Source organism: Phodopus roborovskii, unplaced genomic scaffold, assembly GCF_943737965.1.
Source record: "Phodopus roborovskii unplaced genomic scaffold, PHOROB, whole genome shotgun sequence".
NCBI classification, from domain to species: Eukaryota; Metazoa; Chordata; class Mammalia; order Rodentia; family Cricetidae; genus Phodopus; species Phodopus roborovskii.
The window spans coordinates 5899243-5922650 of NW_026126599.1; the positions used below are offsets into that span (position 1 = coordinate 5899243).

General features: G+C 42.8%; 1 long non-coding RNA gene across 1 annotated transcript; it reads left to right on the plus strand.

The window, feature by feature from the left end:
* Positions 1–354: 354 nt before the first annotated feature.
* LOC127237237 (uncharacterized) lies at positions 355–4331 on the plus strand. The gene is made up of 2 exons (XR_007835832.1): positions 355–905; positions 3984–4331. It is a non-coding gene; the product is annotated as an uncharacterized LOC127237237 (long non-coding RNA).
* The last annotated feature ends 19077 nt before the right edge of the window (positions 4332–23408 follow it).

The window sequence follows — 23408 nt, forward strand, 5'->3', positions numbered from 1 at the left end:
TTTTAGAGCATAAAGACTGAAATTAGGTGTGACAGTCAAAGGGTAGGCTCTCTGAAAAAGTCTGCAAGGGCAACAGAAGATGAAGCCTGAGTCCATGGTCTAATACGACCCTTGGTTGCCGCCCCAAAACGAAACCATTAAAACCTTCCAGCCAATTCTCGCCCATGTGGGACCAATCCAGTCTTCCCTACCGGAAGTGAAGGGGCGGAGCCAGCGGAAGTTCTATCACCATCCGGTGCCAATAGGGAACTTCCGCTCGGGAGGGGGACACTTCCGGTTAGTGCGCCCAGCCCCCCCCCCCAATCCTACGGGTCCCTAGTGGGGGGGTCGAGCGCACTGCGCCTGCGGCTGTCCCTGCATCCCGCGCGCAGTGGGCGTTACTAACGGAAAACTCCTGACTCTAGGAGCTCAAATACAGTGATGCTTAGGGTATTGTGGACGCTCTTGCCCGTTATTGACTAATCCCCTCGGACCCAGCACCTGGTGATGGTGAAGGGACCGGGATGTGAATCTAGGTAGCTTGAGCTGTGGCTCTAGCTAAGAACCGCGCGAAGCGTGTTGGAGAATGTTTTTCCAGCTTACCTCAGTTTAAAAAAAAAAAAAAAAAAAAAAAAAAAAAAAAAACAAAAAAAAAAAAAAAACTATCCGGAGCGGACGCACAGATTCGCTGACTTGACAGTCGAGTAATATCGATCTGAAAAAAAAAAGACAGTTGGTGCAAGGTTAATTTGAACCAAATCTCCTAGGAGCCAAGACTAAAGGATCAGAGCTCACCAAAGGAGATTACAATTCGGGGTACGAGTTCCTGAGAACCTGCTGTTAATACGCCAGCGTATTTAATGTCACTTGGAACCTGCAAGTTAGGTACATCCGATCTTCTCCCCAAATGAAGGACCGTGGCACAGGTTAAGTAAACTTCATCCTTATTCACCAACGTGTGCAAGTGCGTGTGTGTGAATATAATAAAAATTTTTAAAACTTGACTAAAACTGACATTATTTGAGGACCCACTATTATAATGGTACTAAAGCATAGGTGTTTTCCCCTCATTTATTTTGAGACGAAGCCCTGCTGTGAGCAGGACCTACACTTGTGCTGCCCCTTTCTGCTTTGCCTCATAATGCTGCAATTACAGGCCTGAGACAGCTTCCAGCTCCCTTTGTTGGTTTTGTTTTTGTTTTCGTTTTTTTCAGACTATATATGCCCTTTAGCCCAGCTAGCCTTAAACTTGGTATGTAGTAGGTGCTGGCCTTGAAACCCCTCATCTTTCATCCTATTTAGGTGCTGGGAATACAGGGTTGTGCTGCCATACCTGGCTAAGTTTTCATGTTAAAGCTCTGCCAGAAGCTTTGTGTTGTGACATGAAAAATTTGTTATTTTCCTTTTTTAAACAACAAGCTTGTGATGACATGCTCTTTGCCTCTTGTACGGACATTAAGACCTCAAAGCTGAAAGGATAGACACTGGAACAGCCCTGTCTTTCCAGCAGTTGACTGTGGAAATCACCATGTATGATATCTTGATTGAATCAAGTGCTAGCAAGAGTCAGTTTCAGTGAGAACTCCTTAGTTATTCACCTTTGGGGAGGTGATGAAGGCAAGCCAGGAATGGTGGTACACTTTTGTAATCCCAGCACTTGGGAAACTGAGGCAGAAGGATCACTGGCATAGACACTAACCTGGACAACATTGTGTATTCTAGACCAGCCTCAGCTATAGAGTGATAACTTGTGTCAAAAAATTGAAAGGAAGAAAAATATTTTCTAAAAAACCAAGTAGAAGTGGTGGGGAATGTAACTCAATGGTAGATTGCTTGCCCTGGGTAGGCAGAGGCCCTGGGTTGGACCCCAGCATCACCAAATCAAAAGGAGGAAGAGAGAGCAAAAGTAGGTGTGCTCACCTGTCAAGTCACGCTGAATCTGAGCTAACTGTCACTGTGTAGGTAAGGATCTACCTAGTGAGGGTTCTAATCCTGATGACATCATAAGCGTTGCTTAGTAGCAAGTAAACAAAAATTTTACTGGCCAGCTCGCATGCCATCATGATGCTTGAAATACAGTTTAACTTCCTGTGCCACAAATCACCCCCAAATACTAATTTACTTAAGAGTCTCTAAATTCAAACATTGGTGTGATTGTTTTTTATTCCCTTAAAACAGAGATTAGAGGGACAAGATCATTGTGTCTTTTGAATCCATCTTAAAGTCACATAATATTCATTCTGTGACAGGGATCACACAGACCAGTCTCAACAGAGGGAGAGGGAACTTGGCAATGGTGTGACAGCCAGAAGTGACTATTGGTAGGTAGGAACTATTTTGAAGAATAGCTACTACCATTTCCCAAACTCTGATTTAAAAACACACCCACCCCTCTCTCAAGTTTATTGGCTATCTGTATCCTTTCAGAACTGGCTGGTCATTTCATTAGCACATTCAGTGCTTGTTTGAATTAACTGTCTATATTGTAGATATAAGTCCCGAGTCAGATGTGTAGTTAGCAAAGATTTTCTCCCATTCTGAAGGCTGTTCTTTTGGTCAGTTGTTACTTTTGGTGTATAGAAGCCATTTAGTTTTCTGCAGTCATGTTAATTGTTAGCAGTATTTCTGAGTGATTGATGTTCTTTTCAGAAAGTCCTGGCCCATGTCTTAATCATTTGTATCCTACTTGACAGTTTCAGAGTTTGTCTAAATCAGGCTCTTTGATCCACTTTGTGTAGGGAGAGAAGATACAGATGTAGTTTCACTTGTCTATATATTTGCAGAGCTAGTTTCCCCAACACTGTTGAAAGAGGCTTTCCCCCCATTGTATATTCAGGCATCTTTAAAAAAAATCAATTTACTATGTAGGCTTAAATCCAAGTCTCTAGTCAGTTACCTATGTCTTCTGTGTTGTGCAGGTGCCATGCTGTTTTGTAAGACACCTTAAAATATGGCCATACCTCCAGCATTGTTCTTTTTGCTCAATGTTGCTTTGGTATGTAGGGTGATTTAATTTTTATTTGTTGATTTATGGTTTGATTGTCTCATATAGTCCATGCTAGCCTGGAACCTGCTGAGTAGACAAGGGTGACTTCAAGTTCCATATCCTCCTGCTTCTATTCCTGAGTGCTATGATTTCAGGAGTACACCACCTATCTGGTTTTATATAGTACCAGAGATTGAACCCCAGGTTTCTTGCATACTAGTCAGACACTCTACCAACTCACATCCCTGGCACTCTCTTCATTTTTTGAGACAATGTCTCATAATGTAGATGAGGCTAGCCTGAAATCCCTTCTTAGTCATAGCTGGTCTAAACTCAGCAGTCCTCAGGCTCCAGCCTCCTAAGTGCTACCACATTTGACCTTTAAAATTTTTTGTAGATATGGCATTATGTTGCTTAGGCTATTTTAAATCCCAGAGTGCAAGTGATTCTCCTGTCTCAGCCTGCTGAGTAGCTGGGACTACAGTACAATGGTCCCTTGCCCAGCTTATTTATAACTGAAGTGACAGTTTAAAAGAAGCCTCTTCAGTTGGGTTTCTCTGCTCTGCTTGCTTCTATGTCTCTTTCTTATGGTATTTTTGCATACTAGTTCATTGCAGGCAGTGGGTATGGTAGTGGTATTATTGAAACAGAGTCTTAATCCATAGCTCAGATGGCTCAAACTTGAAACCTAGCTTGATGTCAAACCTCAGGCCTGAAATCCCACCACTTAGAAGGCTGAGACAGAAGGAGTTCATTATAGTTGAGTCACAGCCTATGGCTTACATAGTAACTTCTATCCATTCTGGGCTAAGTATATGAGACATTACCTCAAAATAATAACAGATAAACAAACAAAATAACAGACAAATTAATGAACTCATGATCTTCTTGACTCAGCCTTCCACATGCTAGTGGTACAGGCAGATACTAAGCTACATGCCCAGCTAACTTATTAACAACTTCCCTTGTGTTTTTTATTTTATTTATTTACTTATTATTTTTATTTATTTATTTTTAGGTACGCTTGGATGCTGTGGAACTCACCACATCGAACAGCCTGGCTTTGGACTCATTGGCAGTTATATTGCCTCAGCTTCCAGAGTGCTGGGATTATAGGCATGTGTCACCATGCACAGCTCTGTTCTGTATTTTGAGACAGGGTCTCACTTTCTAACCCTGCTGAGTTACAGCAGGAAGCTTCCTGCCCTGGCCTCCAGAGTGCTGGGCTTCAGGTGTATATAACCACACCCAAGTTACTTTCTGTATCTTAGGATGTTTTGGCATTTCCCAAAGCTTGAAGGCTTGGAGACTTAATGCTTTTAGGGTAGGTTATTGTTTGGAGCCACAAAGCAAAACAAAACAAAACGGAACAAAAAACAAACTGCTCTCTATCAGGGGTGTGGCTATCCTGAACAAACCAACCTGGTCCTGTATTCCCAACAAGGTCCTGATTTAAATTTCACATTCAAACCAGTTCTTCTCTTCCCCTAACTGATCTAGGGTCAGGTAGCCACAGAACTATTCCAGTTTGCCAGCTTGTTATGCCCAGGTGTGCCTTTTCCTCAGCAATGCCAGCAAAGACTCTACCTCAGACTTTTCCCTATACTCTACTTTGTTGTTTTGAGTGCCCGAGTTACTCTACAACTTTCCACGTAGCCTCCTGACCTTGAACTTGTGATTCTCCTGCGTCAGGCTCCTGAGTGCTGAGACTATATGTGCACATCTGCACACTGAACATTCTCCCATCAACTTGCATTCTACTACTTAGCACATACGTGGTACTTCCCCTGGGCCCTGGCTAGCCATGGGCCACCCCCTCTCTGGGTGGGATCTGTGACTGTATAACCATCTTCCTTCCAAGTTTCCTTCTGATCCCCTCCTGAGGTTGTAAGATCTTTACCAACCACCCTTCAACATCTGCATCCTTAATAAGGACAGATGTCGAGGAAAGGGGCTGTGGGGCATAGGACAGATGATAAGCCAAATGTCTTAACTCACCTTGAAAAAACAGATGAAAGAAACTCGGAGACTATTGGGAATTCTCCTCTTTCTGTGGAGATCCTCTTGGTGGGGGGTTGGCAGCAGGCTTGACCATAAGAGTCAAAGGTCCTGGGACCTGATGATTTGGTCACCACCTGTCGCACCAATATGCCTCCTAGAGACAAAGAGGAGGGATTGTTATTAAGAAAAGATACTAGAGGCTAGAAGGATGGCTCAGCAGGTAAACTCTGATGATGACCCAAGTTCTAGCCCCTAGACCCACATGTTAGAACAAGTTGACTCCTCCAAGTTGTCCTCTGATCTCCACAAGTGCACTGAGGCCTGCATGCCTACATGCATAAGATAAATGAATGTGATATAACATTTAAAGTGAGGTCATTAGGACTGAGGAACAAACAGTTGGTGGAGTGCTACCCTGATGTGCAGGAAGCTATGGATTCCTAAGGAAGGGTGGCTGGTAGCTCAGTGCTGTACTACTCTGCTATACTGTGTGGCTACATGAGACCATGAAATGCCATTAAAGGCTCTCCCTCAGAATCTTTGCTCATTCTCATTCTTTTTAATGTGTGTGTGTGTGTGTGTGTGTGTGTGTGTGTTTGGATAAATGGGGTGACACGTTGCACACGTGCAGGCCACAGGTCCTCCTGGGCATTGGTTCTTGCCTTTTACCTTCTTTTGAGGCAGGGTCTCTTGTTCTCCCTTTTAAATGCCAAGATGCCTGCCCTCTCACCTTAGAAGAGCTGGGAGTACTGATGTCACTATCTTACATGGTGGGGTTGGAGGCCCACATCACTACATGCTGGGTTTGGCTCTCATTATCTTCTGCCACTTAATCCAATCTAGGAATTCCCACTGACCCTGCCTGCCATGAATCAACGCCTCTCTCTGTGGGACCTGTGGCTATATAACCATCTTGCTTCCAAGTCTGTTTCAGGTCCTCTCTTGGGATTATGAAATTTTTTACCACCCCACCTCCAACATCTGCAACCTTAGTATATACACTGCAGGTGTCAAGTAAAGGGACTGGGTGGGGCATAGATCAGACAGCAAGCCAGGTACCTAACCTCAAGATATGGAGGAAAGAGACTTAGAGGAAAGGGCTTCTCTCTGGAGGGAAGTAATGGTGAGAAGTAATGAAGGGAAATAACCATTAAGATCACAGGTCCTATGACAACAATGACCTCAGTGACTACTAGCAGCACAGCTTAGCCTCCTGAAAGCAAAGGTTCAGGGTTGTTTAGAACAGATAGGAAGGTTGGGGATATAACGCAGGGTACAGTACTTATCTAGTCTATCTAAAGCTGTGGGTACTTAACCAAATTAAGTATGGTCACTGATGCCTGAAATCCCAGCTCTTGGGGAGGTGGAGGCAGGAGGAGCAAAGTCATCCTGTGCTACACTGCAAGGTAGAGGTTAGCCAGGGCTACCTGAGTCCCAATCTCAGAGAAGTCTAAAGAAAAATCAACAAAACAAAGGGGGTTGCAAAGGAGTGCTCAGGAAGTACCAGAACCCAGATCCTCTAACTGCTGCTCCCTCCCCCCCAACTCAGGCCACACCCCAGCAGTCTCTCAAGGGCAGCTACAGGGAGTTGGCAGCCCTTAGGGAGTTGGTTTTCTCTATCCCCATTACAACTGGAAGCCCAGCCACTCCAATGCCCATACAGCCTTGAATTAAATGATTGAAAGCAACACCTTCTTCTCCCATTGTTCTCTGGAACTGAACTGTCTCTTTTCCTTCAGGGTCCCCATCATGCTATACATGATGGCTCTCTTTACTATGTTCTTCCAATCATGGCCCTTCTGTCCATGAGTCTGTGGCTCTCCCTATATAATTATTTATATTTTATGAGCATTGATGCTTTTCTTGTATGTATGACTGTGTGAGGGTGTCAGATTCCCTGAAACTGGAGTTAGACAGTTGTAAGCTGCCATGTGGGTATTAAACCCAGGTCCTCTGGAGGAGCAGCCAGCACCCCAGCAGAGCCTTCTCTCCAGCTCCAGGATTATATTTCGAACTCCTGATTCTCCATCTTTAACCTCTATAGGGGAATGCCACCCTGCTTGCTGTTGGGTTTTTTATTTGAAACTGTTTCACTTTGTATTTCAGACTGCCCTGGAACTCACAGCAGGGAAATGCTGGACTTAGAATGTGAATACTGTCACCCTCGACTTTATCTTAGGATGTTTTCACATCTTTCAAAGCTTTTAGGCTTGAGTAGTGTGTCACCTGCCCCTGCCAGGGTTACTGATTCTTGGGAGTAGAAAGAACTCTCAACTGGAAGCATGTCTTTCAACTACAAACCAATCCACAGTCTATAAAGGAACAACTAATTTGCTGTGTAACCTAAAACAACAGGTTCACAACTTGGTGTATTCAGGGCCAGTAAAGCCCTACCAGCGTAGGGATGATGGTTAAGAAATGTTAAATCTGGTCTTTTCTATAAAATGTTGTAAAACTAGTACTAGTGTTTATGACAAAGAATTCAATCTTTTTATATCTTCCACCTAAAAAAAGTTTTATGCAAATGTTTTGATCCCTCCCCAGCCAGGTAGAATCTTTGTTACCTAAAATGACTTAGCTGCAGATCTCTTCCAGTTTACCCTCATTTCATTTGCTCTGATTTTTTTCAACTAGCCAGTCAAAAATCATATGACTTCAGATCCCAGCCAATGGGGAAGAGACACAGTCACCACCTTACTTAAAATAAAAATCAAATGTACTTCCTGGACCATGTTTACAATTTTTAGAGCACCATTTTGGTCAAGAGTAAAAATTTGCCTTACTGAGATATGTTGGCTTTGTTTGGGTGTCCCTTTGTGCCACCCTGAGAATATTTTTACTGATTTGGGGCTTGTTCAGAATTTGAAATCCATCTGGGGGAGTGTTCAGATCCCCTTCCTTGAAAGAGATGTCACCCTGCCATGTTTTGGTGACAGTTGAGTTTGTACCTCCCAGCTGGCTATATGTAATTCTATCCTAATCTTATGTTGCCTCATGGTTTGGGGGAATAAGCTGTGTATAGGCTAAGAAAAACTAGGGAGATGGAACTCCATCTATGCATCTATAAGGAAGCTGTAATATATACTGGGTGAAGAATCCAGTAGGAATAGACATTGCTTAGTGACCCATGCCCCTACAAGGAAAAGTCCCACAAAAAATGATAAATTTGTTAGTGTGATTGTGTCTTATGGTATTAAGAAAGGAAATCAGTAACTTAAAAAATATTAGAAGGATATAGAAATGAAAATATTTTGATTAAAAAACTTGTGTGTGAATTTTAAGGTGGGTGGATACTTCCAGAATGTAAAAGAAAACTAGAGAGCATATTCATGTTATTTAAGGTATATAAGAGATGAGGCTTAGAGATTGTATGTATGATATTAAAGGTCAAAGCCCAATATACTAATGCTAAACCTCTGCTTAAATCAATGGAGCTATCAATTTGCTCTTGATAACAATTACAAGAACTGGTTAAAATGTTTTTCTAATCAAAGTTTATTTTGAAATGTTTGGTTTTTGCCCAAGTTTTATCTAAATACTACCCAGTAATTAAAAGTACCAGACTGTTGTACCTGACCTTTTGGGTGTTTGTGGTGGTTTGAATGAAAATGGCCGCTATAAGCCAGGCAGTGGTGGTGCATGCCTATGATCCCAGTACTAGGGAGGCAGAGGCTGGCAGATCTCTGTGAGTTGGAAATCAGTCTGGTCTACAGAGCTATACAGAGAAACCCTGACTCAAAGAAAGAAAGGAAGGAAGGAAGGAAGGAAGGAAAGAAAAGAAAAGAAAAGAAAAGAAAAGAAAAGAAAAGAAAAGGGCCCCTATAGGCTCATAGGGAGTGGCACTATTAGGATGTGTGGTGTGATAGAATATTATTTTGAGGGTGTGACTTTTGTTTATGCTACATTTGTTTAACTCTGTGAAGCTGTGAATCTTTGCCTGTCTAGAACTCCTGATGGTCTAACAAAGCACTGACTGGTTGATAGTGGGCAGGAGAGAGGATAGTTGGGGCTGGCAGGCAGAGAGTGTAAATAGAAGGACAAAGAGCAACAAGAGAACAAGGGGCGGAGGGTGTCAGGGTCAGCAGCCCAGCCAGCCAAGAAGTGAGAATGAAAGTAAAATATGTAAGAAGTAAGAAAAGGAAAAGGCCCAGAGGCAAAGCAGTCAGTATAATTTACATTAAGAAAAGCTGGCAAGAAGCAAGCCAAGCTAAGGCCAGGCATTCCTAACTAAGAATATGCCTCCGAGTGTCATTTATATGGGATCTGGGTGGTGGACCCCCCAAAAGAGCCAAAAAGCCAAAAGAGTAAATCATCACACAACAAAATAGCATACCAATGTGGGACTCAGATATCCATGTAGAGCCTGAGAAAGCTTGAAAAAAAGCTCCTTTGTTAGCACTGTTCAGCCAGCAGTGCTAAACAGAAACTAGAAACTGCAGGCTAAGTAAAAAACAGCTGTGACAATGCAGGTACCGGCTTCCATAGCTAGAAAGTGGAGGAAGATGATTCTCTGGGTTTATTCAGTCCACAGCAACTTGCTGGTTGCTCCTGAGTTATGTCACCAGTCACCATCTACTGTGGTGGTTAGAAAGCAAAGCACATGCCCACAGACTTCTGGAAGAGCTACACAGACAGGACTCTTTCCCCCACTGCTCGGGCTCCCACAAACCCATCCCAACTCAGGACCTACCCCAGCTTCAAGGTCTTCTAGTGCTCTAAACTGTATCCATAGTGAAGCCAGATGTGTGTTTTGAAGGCTCTTCTGTTTGCTGCTAGTCTGCTCAATGTTCAGTTCTAAACAGTAACCCCACACAACACCAGTTCTCAGGTTTTTATGGCCAAAAGGAAAAGCACCTTTGAAAAGAGTTACAAAAAAAATCTGCCTACAGATTGCTTTTTTACTACTAACACATTTTATATTAGAGATAATTTACTCCTCAGTCTTGAGAGGATTTAAGGACAGAAATCATCCATTGTACCTTTCAGGTTAAAGGAATGAAATTCTTGCATGTCAGAGTAAAGTATGTCCTGTATGGCTGGAGATAGTATAACCACAAAGCCTGAGTTCCTTTCATGGCTTTTCTGTAGCACTTCAAGGCACATGCAATTATGGCATAAACCTTGAATAAGATTAGTAATATGATGTTCCTAATTTTACTGCCCAAAAACTACAGACTTAATGTCCTGGGGGACTCCTGGTACCTGGGGGTGGGGGCAAGACAAAATGCCTATATTTGAATTTTTCAAGGCAAGTTTCAACTCCAGCAGACGTTAAATACAAGAGGTATCTGCAATAATGCCAAGCAACCCTTCCTGCTCAGTCAGAAACCAGTCTAAGGCAATTTGCTTATTGGCCACTGCTTTTTTCATTTTCTATTTTTCCTAGTTTTTTTTTTCTTTCTTATTTTTACTTATTTACTTTTTGGTTTTTTGAGACAGGGTTTCTCTGGGTAACAGTCCTGGCTGTCCTGGAACTTACTCTGTAGACCAGACTGATCTCAAATTCACAGAGATCCACCTGCCTCTGCCTCCTAAGTGCTGGGATTAAAGGAGTGTACCACCACCGCCTGGTTTTCTAGCATGTTTAAAGCTTGTGTTCATGAACTTCTACCATGCCTAAGACAGAAGTGTTCTATAAAAGTCCCCTTCCTGATACCCAAGTCAATAGTCAGAGGGTTCTCTTTTAACTCTTGAGAAGAGTTTTAGCTCTCTTGGTTCAATGTTTAGTTTCTTGAAGCTGGTAGTAAAGGTACAACCAGGTGTCCTGGTAGACAAGTTCCCTTGATCTTCCACCCATGCATAAACCTGGGGCTCTCCAAGGTCCCCACAAGCAAACATATCATGATTGAGCACAACTGATTCTTGACTATGTGGAAGTCTGAATCTTGAGGCAAAGATTTCCGGGTTGGGTCAAACAAATTGTCAATGGACTATGGTGTCTGGACTTGCAGCTGATGTTCTTCAGGGTCCATGGGTATTCTGCAAACCTTTATTAAAGATTCATAATGGAGGAAATGTGGAATCTGTGCCCCAAATATTAAGACTTCCATAAGCTAACATAAAAGGAAGATAAAATTATTCATCTGACAAGCTTTATCCAAATAGTTCAAGGGGAACTGGAGAGATGGCTCAAAAGTTAAGATCACTGGCTGCACTTGCAGAGGACCCAGGTTTGGTTCCCAGCACACACACTGTGACTCAACCATCTGTAACTCCTGTTCCAGGGAATCTGACCTCATCTTCTAACCTCCATGGGCACCAGCTATATCCATGGTGTACATACATCAGGTAAAACACATAAAAATTAAATTCTCCTAGGAAACAGGATGTTACTTTTCCTTTATATAGAATCCAGCTGAACTATTTGTGATGTTGGTTAAATTTTAAACATCCTGTTACTCATTGTAACTTTATTAGGTTCTAGACAATTTACCACTATAGGAGATAAAATAAAAGCAAGAGATGGGATGTGTAGGGTCTGGGTGAATCTCTGAGCGCTATGTCTTATATCTCACGACGGAGTAACAGAATTGCCTTGAGTTGAGAAGGACTGAGGGTGGCAAGTCTGTTGTATTTTCTGCCACTGCCAGGGGCTGGAAAATTTTGACCACTGAGTGAGCTCCCCATGCAGACACAAATGTATAGAAGACCACGATACAAAAGTGAATCATATTGTTCAATCTCCAGGGAAAGAGTATAGGTAGGTGCTATGTGCTGTCTTGCCTTGCTTACCATGGCATAGCATTCAAGTCCCATCCATCATATCATATGGATAGGTATGTCCCCAAGCTTCCATTGTAACATACAGAATATCAGCAGATAGGAAACAGAGATGATAATGATGAAAAGACCAATTGGACCCCCCAAGCACACTTTTTTTAAAGAGATTTTTTAATGTGTCTGAGTGCTTTTCCTGCATGTACACTTTTATGAAGAGGGCATCAGACCCCATTATAGATGGTTATAAGTCACTATGTGGTTGTTGGATATTGAAGTAAGGACCTCTGGAAGAGCAGCCAGTGTTCTTAATCTCTCCAGCCCAAATTTTAAGGACAATTTACTAATTTACTGCTTGAAACAGTCTAAGAATTTTTTTTTCCTGCTGGAGTTGAGATCGCTCTTTCCAAATTACACTGTAGTCTCTATATGCAATTGTCACTCTCCCACTTTCTAACTCTGGTGCCTGAGTAAGGGTTGTTATCCTTCAAGGCTAAAGTTCCAGATGTAGGAGCTGGGAGGAGGAGGAGGAAGGGGAAGAGCAAAAGGAGGAGGAGGAACAGGAGAGAAGCAGTTGGCCATGGATTATATAACTGTTCACATCTATAAAGTCTTCTCTCAGCATCTGACAGGGGCTCCCTCTGAAGGGATCTGATCTGATCTATAAATTCTGGGTTATTATGATTTAAGACTTGTTTGACACTGATAACAAAGAGACTGGGATGAAGGGCTGACAGGGCTATAGAGTCAGGTGGGGGTGGGGGGCAATTCCCAGCAGCAGAGCCTGGGACTGTAACATTCTGACACTTACTAGAAGCCTGGCATGGCACTAAAAACTCAGAGGCTGCCCTTAGTTAAGATTTAGTCTGTTTAATTAGCAAGCAAGTTGCAACAACTGCCTTAAAGCATAGCAGTAAGATGTCATAGCCAACTATTTAGAGAAATTAGCTACAACCCCTCATAAGGCTCCAGTATATTAGGACTTCATTAGTACTTAATGACTTGATGCAGAGATGCTCACCAGTAGCTTCTTTAGTTTTTTAATGATTTGTTCACACTGTCCACCTTACTCAAGTAATTCTCCTGTCCTTATAGCTTGTTACATAAGAGCTTTGCAATTAATAAAAAGAAACTGGAGTTCAAATCTAGCAGAAACCTGCCATATCTAAGAATCTCCACAGTTGCTTCTGGGTTCTTGGAGGTGCTAACTGGCAAGCAGCCAGGTTCCTGGTGGGAGGCAATGCTGTCCTTGGGAGATTATAAGACACAGCTGTTGTTCTATGCCTTTTCCTTGAAAACTTTGTAACCCTGTTCAGCCAATCTATTAAAAAACGTGGGCTGGAGAGATATTCAGCAGTTAAAAGCACTGCCTGTTCTTCATTCACAGAACCCTGGTTGTTCTGCATTGTACACATATATATGCAGTCGAAATACTCATACACATGAAGTAAAAACAAAAATTAAAAAACAGGTACCTTAAACCATTAATCAATGTACTGTAAGAAAGTCCCATTCTCAACTTAATGCTAAATGTTCCTCCAAAATTTGTGTGTTGGGAGGGTTCTTAAATCATGTGTGTGCCTCTTCCCCAAAATGTAGAGCTGAAATCCTTTAAATCAGAGGTTCTCAACCTGTGGGTAGCAACCCATTTGGGGGTCAAATGACTCTTTCATAAGAGTTGCATATCTGATACCCTGCACATCCTATATTTACATTATGATTCATAACAGCAGCAAAATTATAGTTAAGAAGTAGCAAGAAATTATAGTGTTATGGTTGGAGGTCATCACAGCATAGGAACTATATTAAAAGATCACAGCATTAGAAGTTTGAGAACCACTATTTTAAATCTACCTCACAAGCCTAAGAAACTGCTTGGCTGTTCCTTTTCTCAATACCCTTGCTTTTACATTCTGTCTTGGGAACACAAAGTCGTTGACTCCAGTGTAAAGCAAAAACTCAACTTCTTCACCAGGCCATCTAAGAAAACTGGGAACTCCTCTAGATAGTGCTAAAGGGAGCCAGATCAGGGAGCCCCTTGGCCCCACAGATCTTAGTCTTCTGAAAGAAGGAACTAAAGGGTCAGGTTGGCCTTTACCTTCCTTCTCTGAGGACAGGGACTGAGGATGGCCAGGACAATCCCTCTTCCAGGGCCCTCTTGACCTCCACATGTGCCCCTATGGAATTTGTACATGCATGTGTGCATGCACACACACACACACACACACACACACACACACACACACAGAGAGAGAGAGAGAGAGAGAGAGAGATACAGAGAGAATAAATAAAAGAATAGGATATGTTCAGCAACCTAGGACTCCACTTGACTTGGGCCATACACACCCACACCCCTTTACTAATGGTGCATCTGGCAACCTGGGTCCTCACCTGCATTGAACTTCACTCACACCCTGCTTTGAACAATGGAGTCAGTTTCTTCTTTCTTAGAAACCACCTGGTAACTACTCTTTTGTGGTCAGTTTCCATTTAAACCTGCCTGCACATCCAGGAATGGAAGGCAAATGGCTGATACAGCTTGAACTAGTTTGTAGTACAAGCACAGTAAGATGAATTTTAGGCAAAACACCCTGGATTAGTTAAGGTTTTCTAATGGAGCAAAACTGATTATATACACCTGTGTGTGTTACATATAATATATATGTAATAAATTCCATCTATGTGGCTTACATGATGTAATCCAGGTAATTCAACAATGGCTGTCTCACAATGGGAGTGACTGAGAATCCAGCTGTTCTTTGGTCCATGAAGCTGGATGTCTCAGTAATCCCACTCTGGTACTGAAAGTGTGAAGGATCCCTGGAGAGCTGCTAGTCTTCAGTTTGCATTGGAAGTCTAAAGGAACTGGCAACAGTATCATCAGGGATGCAGCAGCAGCAGGAACAAGACCGGTAAACCTGCCAGCAAGAGTGAGGGCAAGCAGGCAAAAGTAGTTTTTGTCTTCCATGTCCTTTTATCTGAGTTGTCACCAGAAGCTTCTGCCCCTATTTAGGATGGGTCATTCTACTTCAAAAGGAGGACAATCCATAATCAATGACATGGCACTTAACAGCTAGCTCCTCCTCAGCAATGACCCAGTGCCTGCGATTACTCTGATTCAAGGAGCCCACTGCTCTCTTGCAGTGTGTCTAATCTGTAGTATCACTGCTTCTGAATAAAGTTTCCTTGTGTGCACAGTGTGTGTGTGTGTGTGTGTGTATGTGTGTGTGATTCTTTGATTAAGATGCCAAAGACTTGGAATCACCCAGTTCGGATAGTGACCCCTGTTAACTACTGGCCAGGAGGTAGAAATACAAATTCTCTCCTGTCTCACTTCTTCAAATTTCCCTCACTTTCTAGCCGTTTCCCACTTGAGGTCAATGTCTATAATGGCTGGTTGAACTAATCGGTTTGATCTGTGAGCTATTAGGCTCCAATCTCCCCACCTTAAAGAACAGGGTGTAGCTGTAGCTGGACACCCTCTTTGTGGGAGGCCATAGGAGTACACAGCAGGTGACAACTACTGTTCAACAGGCTGACCTACCAGATGAGTGATTCTCTGATGGGGAGCCCCACCTGACATAGCCATGGGTCACTGGCTGTAGATAACTGTCTGTAGTTTCTCTCATAATTCACCTCATTTCTTCCCCAAGAATAGCTTTGCAAGTTTTCCCACTGCTTGTGTGTTTATCTCAAGAAAATATTCCATCTACTGGGCACACATATATCTGTGGATGGTCAGAAAGATTACTTTTCATTAAACTGTGTAATTTTGATAAATGGAAAATATACTAGGACATGCTTCATAATTAGATTTATTATTCCACAAGGCTGTAAGCTACTTAAATCGTGCTTTGTTCCTTTTACTCAGACTAACACAAGAAAATAACAAATTTCTCCTTACTCTAAGACAAACTGCAACAATTAGGTCATTTTTACCTCAGACCAAGTTCAAAGTAGACTACAGGCTTTTGTATATAGATCATAAATTTAAAACTTTACAGCTATGCACAAGGTCAGATTCAAAGCTGTCTAACCAAGGTTATTACACAAAGCACCCTAAGAAAAGCATGCCATTTCTTCACTTGCCAAGTCTAGCTGACAAAAGGCCTATATCTTAAAGTTTGTCACTGGGCACTGTGCCCCCAGAGCTCTGATCACAGTCTTCCTCCTGAAACCTTGAAACCCTGAGTTGCCATGGTAAATGTCTCTCAGCTCCTTATCTCTTACCCTAGGAATGTGCTTTTGACAAATGAGAGGTAATTCTTGTAATTTTAAAAAAAATTGCTTCAAGCCTCCTGTGAAAGAAGAGTTTTTAGGCTAGAGGAAAAGAAGCTAGCAGGAATTATAATTAGAACAGGAGAATTAGAATACAGGCAGAACAATAAAGAGACATGATTTGTGAGCCTTTTTCATAAACAATCAGACTATAGCTATCGTAAGTTCCCTTTGCAGCTCTGTGGCTTCTGACCGGAACTCTGGAAGATTGTTTTGTGGAGCAGGCCTCCCAAGCTATCGATACCCCTTCTATCTGCTTTACCTGAGGGAGGCTTGGAAGAGACCCATAGCAAGCCAGGTGAGTTCAGTGATTTGAACAAGAAGCCACAACACAAAGTAGCTTCCCCAATATCTTCCCAGTATTGTTTTTGCTCTCCAGATTTCTAAGGCATTTATTCTCTACTCTACTTTTTGGCCTTGCTTTTTCTTGGGTCTCACATATATCTAGGTTACCTAGTGTTATGTTTCTGCAGGACCAAGACACAGAAAATCCATGAACTCATCTAGAGGGATAATCCTGCCAAGTCCTGCTCTCCCTGGAGTTCAGTCACTAAGAGCATGATTGATTATTTCTGTGCTTTAGCTCTCTTTGAGTAATTAGAATACTTGCAAAAGTAAGCAGGCAAATCAAGGGAAGAGGACAGAAACAAAAAATGAGGGTGGGGATACTAGACTTGTATCCAGTCAGTAAATAAGTGCTCCTGAATATGCACCTTCTGTCTACCATATTTGCTTGGCTAATCCTTTTAGCTTTAAAACTGTTTTCACTACCAATCAATAGTCACAAGTTGGAGAGTTAAAAGCCATTAGCATACCTGGCACTAAAAATTTCCCATGACAGGATAACCAGGTCAAGGAACTAGGCAAATTAGGACCTTCTTGGAACAAGACAAATTCCCACACCTATCAGGTCAGTGCATGGCCTCCAGGCAAGGAGACTTGGGCCCTGATGTCCACATGAGTAGCTCAGTGGAAGCCCGGGGCTTTGAGGAGCTACCTCCCTCTCCTGACCCAGGACAGAGTCTGTCAGGTCGTTATCCTCTGGAGGAATTTCAAACACTGCAAAGGTGTTCCCCATTTTGATCAAAGGTTTAACTTCATTCCACTTAATTTACATTTCAGTTTAAGGCCCTCATTCTATCTGTTCTAAACCATCATACATAGGGAATTTCATCCAATTTTCTTCTCTCTTACAAAACTTCTCTAAGTAGTGTTATAATTAGAGACCTATTTTTAGGACATTTGTGGTATCCCAGATTGTACTGTGGCCATGGTGTGTTACATGGAAAGACCATCTGGTTCCTAGTCATTGGCAAATAGCCAAATATCTCTCAATGGTAAATGGGGGACAGTGAGTGGCCTCTCCCCCAGCACAAACACCTTATTTCCCACAAGGACTGCGGTACAAGTTCCATAATTCTTTACATGGGTAAACATTTTGAATGGATATCTAGAACACTGGAACTCTGAATCAGATGCCTAGATTTTCCAGAAGACACAAATGCATACACACACACCAAATAAACCAATCTGTGCCCCATGTACACACCTCCCTCTTCATTTTGCTATAGATTTGCCATGTGGGAACACTCTTAATCTGCTAGCAGTAGCATGTTGACAGCTAAGATAGAGGCTCTAGATGCAAGAATTTCTAAGCAGCCTTCAGCAGAAATTGAGATTTCTCTCAGACCTTGGATCTCCCAACTTCTCAGACTTCAGGGCTGAGATGCAATCTCATGGCTGTGGCTGCCTCTGTACATGCTTTTCCAATCCACCAGTCTTTCTCCACTATGTTATCAAACTCAATCGACCAACTCAAGGGTCCAGCACTGCTAGCCAGTCCAGGAAAACTTCTGAAGGAAGACTCAGAGTATTCACTACCTATCCCCAGCTCACTGGGGCTACCCAGTGGCCATAAGTCAAGTCCTCAATAAGATGTTTCCTTTACCAGTTGGATATGGTGTCTGTCATTCTATGTAGGGAGGTACTGGACTTAGGCAGGTGTCCTAAACAAGCACAAGGGTCCTAGACAGTGCATTACTGGGTGGGAGGACAAGATGAGAAATAAAGAGGACAAAAGCAATGGCTGGGACCAGGAGGTCTTGCATAAGCCGATGCAAGTATATTAAGAAGTGCAGCATTATATATACCATTTGTGGGGGAGGGGTGGGTGACCAAGGTCAGCAGAGTGCTAAGTCAGACAGGATACCTTAGACACAGCTGCCTAAGGACTGATAACCACAGCCTATGGGGAAGAGTCAGGTCTCTAGAAGTTGAAACCTAGACTCCTGAGGCACTGGCTCCAGCCCTAGACCAACCTTGGCAAGTCAGCTCCTGGTCAAGGGCACAGAACGAATATCCCCTTTGTATTTCATTATGGCCTCTGAGAAAGTCTTGAGTTGGTCTGGCTCCCCACAGGCAGGCCCTTTTTGTTCATTGTATATCTTACTGGAAGTTGAGAAACAACAGCTGCCAAAGGGAAGGTCCCATTTGCGGTGTCCATTTGTAACTAAGTACAGTGAGTTCATGACTTAGAGAACACGAAGCCCACAAAGCCTGGTGAGTGCACACAAGATAAAGGAAGGGTTTTCATTGCTTGCAGGAGGGACATGGGAGTTTCCAAGAATGACACACACTTGAGAGAAGATGAAGAATTTATCTAAGAAGCTCACACATATTCATGTGGGGAAGGTACTTAGGGATGGGCACATTCCTGAGCATGCCCAGTATTCACATGAAGTCACAGATCAAGAAGAAAAGATCACAGAATGCCTCTAAAAGAGTACATCCATGTAAAAGCAGGGGGAAGGGCAATTTTCTGGGAATATTCATCTTAATGGGAAAAATAACTTGCTGGTCACTCCTAGAAAAGGAGGGAGGGGGCACTTGGGTTGGTATGTAAAATGAAAAAAAAAATAGAAAATAAAGTGACCAAATGGCACTCAAAACAAAAATAAAAACCAACTCTGCCTCAGTCTCCCCTCATATTTGACTTTGCTTTTCTTGGAAACTTGGGCTAGCCTGGAATTTTACTATGTTGCTCAGAATGACCTTAAGCTTGTGAATATCTGACCTCACCCTCCTGAATGCTGAGATTAAGGTGAATACTTCCACAGCCAACTTTCTGCCCTCATTCTTGTTTTCTGTCACTTGATTCAAACCTAGTGCTTCCCCTTGGTGCTGTCTTGTATGCAGGGATCCCTGCTCTGGGTGGGATCTGTGATTGTGTAACTGTCTTCTAACCAAGCCACATTCTGTTCTGGTCTTTTGCCTGCAAGGTGAGCAAGGTGATTGCCAAACAAACTCCAACATCTGAATCCTTACTACTTTACAGCTATCAAAGAAAGAGGTAAAGACAGAATAGGACAGAAGGTAAGTCAGGTGTCTAATTAACTCTCATCTGCAAAGCCTTGATGAAGAGAAAGAAAATTGAGCACTAGAAGAAAATCCCCCTGTTTAGGAAGAACATACTGGAGACAGACCAATGATGGAGATGGCCATTAGGGTAGTCTGACAACAATGACTTCGGTCACAACTGGAGGTCTAAATGAACCTCCTAAGAGCAAAGATGAGGGGTCTTATGATATTAGGCTATTAACCCCAAAGAATATTAGGCTTGAGCTATAACTCAGGTGGTGAAATGTTTGTGTATCATGTATGAAGCTAGGGACTCCCAAAAATGAATCAGTCCTTGAAAATTATGAAAAAAGTGGCTAAAACAAGAATGAGGGCGCAGGTGTTCAGTTGGCAGCCTGTTTCTAACAATTATGAGAACATTCACAGCTCTCAGGAACATTTGTTGAGAGTCAGTCATGGTGTGGTGTGCCTATCAGCTCAGTCCATGCTTAGTAGAGGCAAAAGAACTGGACCTTCAAAGTAACCCTCTGCTATAGTCAGCCTGGGCTACATGAAACCAGTTCTTCAGACAAGGAAAGTAGGGGACTGTCACCCAAATTGACTTTCATTTACTACAGATTTCATTTGCTAGTGTGGACTCTATACTATAATCACCATGAGGACACTTGGACAACTGCAGAGTACCATGCAACCACATCTGAAGACATTCCAGTAATGACTGCTCTAGATTAACTGTAGTGACCGTGGAAAGCTGTGCTCCCAAGTCAGAGTCAGATGGGGCTGGAAAATGCTAGGTTATACTGCAGCCATTTCACACATACCAGAGTGGCAGTCCAGGAACAATTCTGTGACTCATACAAACAGGATCCTTCATTTACATCATGGATTATGTAGTCATAGGTACAATACTCTTGACACACACTGAATCCTGGGTAAATAAGCAGGCCAACCAAAGGTACCCTGAGCTGCTGATCCTTCTATTTCAGCACCTAGAGTGCTAAGATTATAGGCATGTGTCACCATGTAAGGCTTTGTTTGGTGTGAGACAGACCTCCCTCTGTAGCTAAGGCAGGCCTGGAAACTCACTGCAATCTGTGTGCCTCTGCTTCCCAAGTGCTGAGATTACAGTCTATATCTTGGGGTAGTCTGACACCACCCAAACCTCAATGTCTTTAAACAGACTTCCCTACCTAGGGATGCTCATTCTTACAGATAACGAAGAGCACTCTACCAGGGACATGGCTTTTATTCACAAACCAACCAATTCATTTGATTCTCATAGTCTAGTATTTCTCCTCTCATAAGTGAGTCAAAGCCCATTGGCAGGAATCAGGCAACTTAACACTATATCTATAACACCAAACCCACAGAATTAGTCCAGTTGTCCAGTATAATCTGCATACTCTGCTTTTCCCCTGGGAATGCCCATATGGGCTCTGCTTCATGATCTCCCTCATTCGGCTTTATTTTCAGATATTAGGCTAGCTTATAACTTACTATGTAGCTCAGAATGGCCTCAACTCATGATTCTCATGCTTCCTCCTCCTGAAGCTGGAATTGCAGGTGCACATCAACTTGCCTAACTTTCTTCCCTCATACTTGTCTTCATTTAGTTCATTTAAACCTGTTGCTCCCCACTATCCCTGCCTGACCTCCCTTTATTCCATCTCTGGGATGTATCTGCAGATGTACCCCTCTTCCTTCCAAGTCTTATTCTGGTCCTCTCCATCTTTGTAAAGCCTTTCCCATCCCACCATCAATATCTGTATCCTTAGTGCACTGCAGGTGTCTAGAAAAGGGATTCAAAGAGCACAGGACAAAAGAACAGCCAAATGTCAAACTCACCTTGATGAAGCCTTGGTGAGGACAGAAAACTAGCCACACATAAGAAATCTCCTTGGTTGGGGAGATCCTTACAGTGAAAGGCTAAAGTTAGAGGTCCTTTGCCACGAATGACCAACACAAATAAGCCTCCTGGAAACAAAGATGAGAAAGAGTATCAGGGCTAGAGATACAACTTAGTTGGTAGAATACTTGCTGGAGATGCAGGAAGCATGGAGTTAGATCCCCAACACCAAGTATATTAAGTCAAGTGGCCCACATCTGTAATTGCACCCCTTGAGAAGGTGAAGGGAAGCTTGGGAGTTGAAGGTCATCCTGTGTCACATTTCAAGTTCAAGGCCATATAAGGCTACATGAGGCAGCTTCAAAAACATAAAAATAATCAACCTTAAAAGGGAAGGTGGATAGAGTGCCGAGGGTAACTTGTCTCTAAAATTTTAGAGACAAATATGTGGTATTCATGATGTCACCTGCCTGTAATCCCAGAACTTGGTAAATAGAGCCCAGAAAATGGGGACTTTAAGGTGATCCAAATGAACCAGCTAAGTCTACATGACACCAAGTTTCACCACCACCAACAACAACAAAAACAAAACAAAACAAAACCACCCTTTAAACAACAGTTTAAACTACCCTTTAAACAACCGTTGAATGAGATACTGTCATACAAGTATCTCCTTTACTAGCAACAGATTGCACAGCCCTCGTGGAAGCTCTGCTATTTGCAGACAATTTACAATCATTGTGAGGTATTTACAGAAGCTTCAGAGAACCACTGTCACCATGGCTACGAACCTTTTCCCGTGACCACTTTAGACAGCCTGCACTGGCCTTGTAAGACAGCACCTCTAATACAGGGCTGGTGGATGCTAGATGACTATGTACTCATGGTTGGTACAAATACAACCCTTCATTTGCATAAAGAACTATATATGATTGGTGCAACATTCTTGGGAAATACCCTTGCAGGATGAAAGAAGGCTGTTGGCTTGCTGGCTGGCTTGCTTGCTTGCTTTTAGCATCAGGTTCTTATATAGCCCCAGACTGGTGAGGTAGATTTTAAACTCTTGACCTTTTTGTCTCAGCCTGCTGAGTTTGAGATACTATAGGCATGTGTCAACATAGCCTGCTTTATTTAGTTAACTTCAGACAGGCCTCACTTTATAGCTCAGCTGTCCTAGAACTAACATGATCCTGTGTCTGCCACCTGCATATTGGGTGTATAAGTGAGGACCACTGCCACACCTGCCTCACATCCTGTATCTTTGGATGTTTTGACATCGTCCAAAGCTTGCTGCAGCAAACTTCTCCTTCCAGACTAATGGAGTCTCAGGAATAACTAAGCATTCTTTACTAAAGTCATGACTAATTCACAAACCAACCTATCCTGAGTCTGTATACACACACACACACACACACACCTTACTTACCTCTCACACTCAGTGTATTATTTTTCCCTCCCCAAATCACCCAGGGCCTGAGACCAGGCAACTAGACACAAACTTTCCAGAAATATTACAGTGTACTCATGGAAGTCCATTTTGCCTTCACTTGCTTTTCCTTCAAGAATACCAATAAAAGCTCCACCCCAGGCTCTGATCTCACTGGAAGTTACTGTGATACCCAGAATGACCTCAAACTCTGGTTCTTCTACTTCTCCGGAGCAGTGGGATGTTCTATAGCATTTTCCTCCACATCGAATTATCCTGGAAAGAGGTTCCTTAGGACTCAGGAAGTTGTAAATTAAAATATGCCATCCTGGGGCTGGAGAGATGGCTCAGTGGTTAAGAGCACTGGTTGCTCTTCCAGATGACCCGGGTTCAATTCCCAGCACCCACAGGGCAGCTCACACTGTCTATAACTCCAAGATCTGATATCTTCACACAAATATACATTCAGGCAAAACACCAATGCACATAAAATAAATAAATTTTAAGAAAACTTAAAAAAAAAGAAATATTCCATCCCAGGGATAGGCTTGTTAGGACTCATAAGTAAGCAACTTGCAAGTCTCCGGTGTTAATATTCAGGTATCTATAGTGGTCTGCCTCAGCCACTAAAGGCACCACCTGTGTACATTCACTATGTTCCTTTTTAAAAGGGACCCTGCCCACTTCCTATCCCCCCCACACACACACATCGCCCTCTTGATCTCCCTTTCGATATCCCTCTCTCTGGGTTCCTTTCTCTCCCTCTGCTTCTCTGCCTGTCACTCTCCCTCCTCTCGCTCTGCCTCTCTTTTCCCTTC